At 38.0% G+C, this 6632-nt stretch overlaps 1 pseudogene; it reads right to left on the bottom strand.

Moving 5' to 3' along the window:
- Positions 1–4623: 4623 nt before the first annotated feature.
- LOC106733955 (zinc finger protein 596-like) overlaps positions 4624–6632 on the bottom strand; it is a 7647-nt pseudogene continuing 5638 nt past the window's right edge.

The following is a 6632-nucleotide window of genomic DNA, read 5'->3' as shown; positions in this document are numbered from 1 at the left end:
CCCTCGCCAGACAGGCAGAGAGAGACATAGAGACGGAAAGCGAGAAATCACCCCCCAGGGGGGATGGTCACGCCACAATTCCTTCTCCTCCATTCTCCTCTCGGGATCTTGGGCACGCATGCACACGCACCCGGCGTGAATTTTAAGCCAGCAGGTCCAGGATGCGAAGCGTGTTTGACTGCGTGGGAGTCCAGTGACATAGCCATTATGCTAACTGCTGGTCCCAAGTCTTATTCTTTTTGATGATTTTTTTTCTAGGTTAGAAGTATTGTCTTCTACATTTGATATTTGATCCTCTGCATGATCTAGTCTGCTTTTAATACTTTCAAGGAAGGTTTTGATTTCCCATATTACAACCTTCATCCCTAACGGTTCTGTTCAATTCTTTTTTATGGTATCTCTTGTTTCATATCTTGGAAGGACTCCCTCATCTCCTGGAGCTCATTGTCTCCTTTCTCTTGCATCTCATTTGATTTTGTCACTGTGAATATTCTGAATTGTTTACCTGACATTTCCATGAGTCCCACTGTACTGACTATAGATGTTGAGGAATTTTTCTTTTCACTTTGAGGAGAAACATATTCTTGGTTTCTCGTATTTCTTGAGCTCCTGTGCTGGTTTCTGGTCATCCGATGGATTATATGTTTCTTCCCAATTTCTGCACTGGTGTTTCTAGAACTGGATGTTCCAATAGCTTCCCAGTTTATTTTTCTTGTCCTTTCTTTTCTTTTTTCTTTTCTCTTTTTAAAAGAAAGGCAAACTGCTACATGCAGTGCCTCATTTAGATGTGCCTGGTTCTTAGAACCTTGACTACCCTACATTCTCCTTCAATGGACCTTGAGAGCTTGTCTGCAGGTTCTAGCAGGGGAGTGAAGCTGCTCATATATCCTTGACTGAAGAACAGTCCTTCTGTATTGGGAATGATCATCCTCTTCAACCAAGTGCACAGCTTCAGGAGGGATGCACATGGAGTGGTTGGGGAGGAAAGGGACACCTGTATAGATACAGCCAGATCAGCCAAATCAACCCTTGTGATCAATGGGGTGACAGATGTCACAGCAATTGCCTCATATCTGGTTTCCCAGTTTTCTGAGAGGAGATTCACCTGGGGCTGAGCTGCAGGCTTTCAGCTGAGGAAAAGTAGGGATTGAGGAAACTATGAAGTTGAAAATATTCCTGAGTGTGCAAAAGGATGCTAGATGTATAAAGTGGTCTCCCAAAAGTGGTGGGGAGAGAGTGGGGTTTCTCAAGGTGGTCTCTGACCTCAGTCTTCTCACTGGCTTCCACCTCTGCTGCCAACTAGTAGCCAGGAATGCAGGTGGGGGAGACAGTTGGAAATTGATGGTCTCTGGGCACCTGGAAGTGGTGAGGATCCAGTGGGTTTCCCAAGGCAATTTCTGGCCTCAGTCTTCTCACTGGTTTCTGCCACTGGTGCCAAGCAGGAGCTGGGAATTGGGTTTCTGTTTTTTATGCACTCAGCTAGTTTGTGTCTTTTAATTAGAGAAGTTATTCTGTTAACTTTCAACATTATTATTGATATTTGTGGACTTGTCCCTGCCATTTTGTTATTCATTATCTAGATTTTTTCTCTTTCTCTTATTTGTGTGTGTGTTTAAGAGGCAGATTTTTGCTATGAGGCACATGCAGTTGCTAGAGAGACAGAGATAGAGAGACAGAAAGTGAGAAATCACTCCCCAGGGGGGAATGACTATGTAACAGTCCCTTCCCCTACATTCTCCACTTGGTATTTTGGGCATGCATGCACATACACCAGTAGTGTGTTTCAAGCCACTGGGTCCAGGACTTGAACTGAAATTGACCATGTGAGAGTCCAGCGATGTAACCACTATGCCATTTCCTATTCCTGTTGTCTTATTTCTGTTTGTCTGTTTATTTTTATTTTTATTTTTCCTGATATAGCACTCCTTTCAGTACTTCTTTTTTTCTCTGGTCCCCAAAACATGATTTTTTAAAAAATTTAAATTTTCTTTTTATTACTTCTCGAAGAGCTCCTGTGGTGTTGAATTCTTTCCATTTTTGTTAATCTGGGAATGATATTATGTGTTCTTCCCATTTGAAGGACAATCTCACTGAGTATATTTTCTTGGTTGGAATTGCTTTCCTTAAAACATTTTGAATATTCCCATTCTTTCCAAACTTGCAGCATTTCAGTTGTGAAGTCTGATGTTAGCCTAATAGGTTACCATGTGAAAGTAATTCGATGTTTTTCTCTCTTGCCATTTTTAGAATCTTGTATTTATTTTTGATGTTATCCAATCTGGGTATGATGTACTGTGGAGATGTCTGAATGTTTCTCTAGATTTGGAATGTTTTCTGTCAGTATTACATGGAATAGATTTTCTATGTCTTTACCAGATTCTTCACCTTCTGTATTACCTATTATTCAGATATTTGAGCATTTAATGATTTCTAGTATTTTCCATATGTTTTCCTCATTAGGGGGAGGGATATTTTTTCATTCTTTTTGGCCGTTTCGTCTAATAGATCCAACATTTGATCTTCTGCATGGTCTAATCTGATATTAATACTTTGAGGGAGGTTTTGATTTCCTTTATTACAGCCTTCATTGGCATAGCCACTGGGCAGTATGCCAATGACATCACACTTTCTATCTTTGCAATCACTGTGGGCATGTTTCTCTGTGTATCCTTGGTGAGTATGCTTCCAGAAATGTTGCATGGTAATTGTGACAGCACAGGCATGCCTTCTGTCCAGTGGGGGCAATTTACTCTTCAGAGTTTAGGACTGCTGTCTGGATTTGCCATCATGCTGGTGATTGCCCTCTATTGAAGACAAAATTGTGGGTTTGTTTTGTTTTTAGAGGTTTTGGCCTTAGGGTATGTGTGCTCGCTGGGGAGAAAGAAAAACAAAGACAGTGAGATGGAAATTGAGAAATCACCTTCCTCTCTCCCAGCAGGGATGACCATGCCACACTCCCTTCTCCTCCATTCTCCTCCAGGGATCTTGGGCACACATGCACATGCACCACTGGGTCTAGGACTTGAAACATGGTAGGCCTCTTGGGAGTCAAGCAACATAACTGCTATGCCATATGTTGGCCCTAACAAAGTTGTTTTTGACATCAAGTTTTGACCATTCCTAATAATCACTGTCAATTACAATTATGAGAATGTTACCATGCAGCCTTGTATTCGTTTCCTTGTACCATATGCACTTTGTTCAAAGAAAAGTCAGTGGCTTGCACTACTACAAGTCCCATAGATTTGAGCCTAACCCTACAGACTGGTGCTCAGTACTGTTTTCCCTGCATGAAAGGGGTCTTTCAAAAATACAAACTTACAATAAAGAGAAGATAAAATTGGACTCTATGGACCAATTTTGATACAGGTTTGATTATGCGTCTTAAAAAATAATCACATAGAACACTAGTCTCCTTATTAGTAGAATCTTCTGTCGCTATGAGAAATAGAAATTAAACAAAAAAATCTTTAAACTTTTAAAATCTTTTAGACAGACTTTGGACAGACATTTTTGTGTGTGCCAAGAATGAATGGTAGTGCTCTTTAATTCAGCTACATTTATACATTTGGTAATAGAGATCAACTCGACACACTATTTAAACCACATAAAGTAGACTGTAGGAACTAGAGGGAGGCTCAGGCTGCATTAGAGTGTGAAGTTGGCATTGGGAAAAGTCTTTATTCTTGATTCTAGCATTACTCTTTTTGCATGTATTTGCATAGTGTTTACACTTGTAGGCTAAACTACTGAAATTAGTGATTGTATGTTTGTGTGAGCTTCAGTTTAATTAAAGATTCATAATTGTTCATAATACTTGGCATTTGAGGAGGTTTTCCTGTCTCTTTTTTTTTAACTTTAATTTAGTTTTGGTTTTGAGTTTCTGGGGTTAGGGATCAAGGGGGTCAGAGCATGTGGTCAAATGTTTTCCTTAAAATTGTAACCTTCTGAAAATATCAAAGAAATGAATAAATATGGTTGAAATACTCTTATTTTCATGCTTGAACAGTTCTAGTAAATTGAGATATTTAGGTTCTGAAATGTTCACATTGCTTTAACAATTTGGCATTGGAACCAAGAGCACATGCTGTGATTGGCAGTATAGTGTAAGGCAGAAAGTCTAAGTTTACTATGTCTACAATTTATACACGAAGTGTCACTTAAAAATTATTAACATAAATTTCATTGATAGTGGCTATCATGGTACCAAGTGATTTATGTTTAAATAACTAAACTGAAATCACATGCTCATTTCGTGCCAAGATATGTGTTGGTGCCTAACAGGGATGAATCTCTTTTAGGCACCCTGTTGTCCTACCATAATTGTGAATGATTTGTGAGAAGTGCAAGGATAAATTACAAGTATCATTTCCACTTTGAGGAGGGCACAGAATTTCTCTGACATGTGAGTTATCCCATTAGTTTAAAGAGCTATAGATAAATATTATCTGACATCCATTTTATTTATAGTTTGAGCTCCCTTGTGTCGTATGTATATGGTCAGCAGTGTCTAAATTTTGTGCCATATAGATGAAATAAATAAAAAATTACCTTTACTTTGAATTAACATAGATTGCATGAAGTAGTAACTGATGACTAAAACTTTTTCCACACAGATTATAGCTAGTTTCTTTCAAATATTAGTCCTCTGGTATGTTTAGAGGTTGAAGCTAGAGATGATGAGTTTTCCACATTTCTTACCTTTGTGTGAATTCTTTCATGTTGTCTAAGGTTAAAATATTTGCTGAAGGCTTTCCTACCCAGAGGACATTCATATGGTTTCTCTCCAGTTTGTACTCTCTTGTGAAGTCTAAATTTATAACTTCTGTTGAAGGCTTTACCACATATATTACATGAATACAGTTTCTCTCCAGTGTGAGTTCTTGCATGTCATCTAAGGACACACGAGTACTTGAAGGCCTTTCCACACAGGTAGCATCCATATGGTTTCTCTTCAGTATGAATTCCCTGGTGTTGTCTAAGTTTAGAAGATTCAGCAAATGCTTTCCCACATAAATGACATTCATGTGGTTTCTCTCCAGTGTGGGTTCTCTCATGTCTTTTAAGCACAGATGATTCAGTGAAGGATTTCCCACATAGATGGCATCTATGTGATTTCTCTCCATTGTGACTTCTCATACGTTGTTTAAGGTGAGAACAATAAATGAAGGTCTTTCCACATAAATGACATTCATGTTATTTCTCTCCAGTGTGAGTTCTCTCATGTTGTCTAAGGTAAGAATATTTACTAAAGGTCTTCCCACATAGAGGACAATCATATGGTTTTTCACCAGTGTGAGTTCGCTCATGTTTTCTAAGGTCAAAGGAATGAGTGAATACCTTCCCACAAAAATATGCTTTCTCTCTAATATGAGTCCTCTCATGTTCTCTAAGGTTAGAACTTTTACTGAAGGCTTTCCCACATAGATGACATCCATATGGTTTGTCCCTAGTGTGAGTTCTCTCATGTTTTCTTAGGTCTGAGCAATGAATGAATTTCCCACACATCACACCCATGTGGTTTCTCTCCAGTATGGATCATCTCATATCGCCTAAGGTAATGTCCCACATATGTGACATTCAAACATCTCTCCAGTGTGAATCTTGCAGTGCTCTCTAAGGGCAGGGCTCTGCATAATGGCAAAACTACACAACTGGCTTTCATATGATTTATATTGAGCATGAATTTCCTTAGGTTGAATCAAAGATGACCTGTCACTGAAGAAGTTCTCAATTTTTTTGGCTTACACAGTGTTTTTATCCTATGTGAGTCATCACATTTTGAGTGAATGTTGTATGTTCAGTGAAATGATTATATTCAAAATTATTTTCTTGACCATGAGATCTCTGCTTTGGGGAAGAAAACAGAAGATTATTAAAGGTTTATCCACACTCATTTCTTCACTCATTTCTCTACATATATAATTCTAGAGTACTCAATTATTACTCTATAATTAGATTCCAGTTATAACTGTCAGTTAAGTAAAGATTTATTTAATTAGTTAATTTATTTATTTACATTCATTCACTATACATCATTGCAGCAAACAAAATGAGATTTCCCATCCAGAATGCACTGTAAATTGGCTGAATCAAACACATCGACATACATGTAATCATCAACAAATAATTTCCCATTTGTTTCCTGTATATTTTGTTATTTTTGCTATCCTTGATTCCCTATCTTTCACCCTCTGCAGTGTCTCATCCTCCTCCCATACTGTCTCTGGTATCCATGGTTGCTTTCTATGCCTTTTCCCCCCATTTTATTTATTCGCTAATGAACTTAATTAATCTAAATACTTCCAATAGCAAGCACAGCTGATAGATACATATCCATGAACACAAGTCTGACTTTAGGCATAAACCTCAGTGAGTAGAGTGAACATACTATAAAGTAGCACCTAGCTGGGACTATACAGCTTACTGCAGTCATCAAATATGCATTATTTCAATTTCAAGAAAAACAGTTTTTGTGGTGTTTTTTTTCTCCTGAGACTTTTTTTTTTCAAATTAATTTACATTCATCCCCTAATCATGGTCATAGTATACAAAAAGTGGTTTCCCATCCAGAATACACTGCATAGTGGCTTAATCATGTATGTTATCATCAATAATTTTCCATTTCTAGT

This window comes from Tupaia chinensis, unplaced genomic scaffold (genome assembly GCF_000334495.1).
Source record: "Tupaia chinensis unplaced genomic scaffold, TupChi_1.0 Scaffold146604_1, whole genome shotgun sequence".
Taxonomy (NCBI): Eukaryota; Metazoa; Chordata; class Mammalia; order Scandentia; family Tupaiidae; genus Tupaia; species Tupaia belangeri.
The sequence above is the reverse complement of the archived record's forward strand: the minus strand, read 5'-3'. Positions and strand labels throughout refer to the sequence as shown.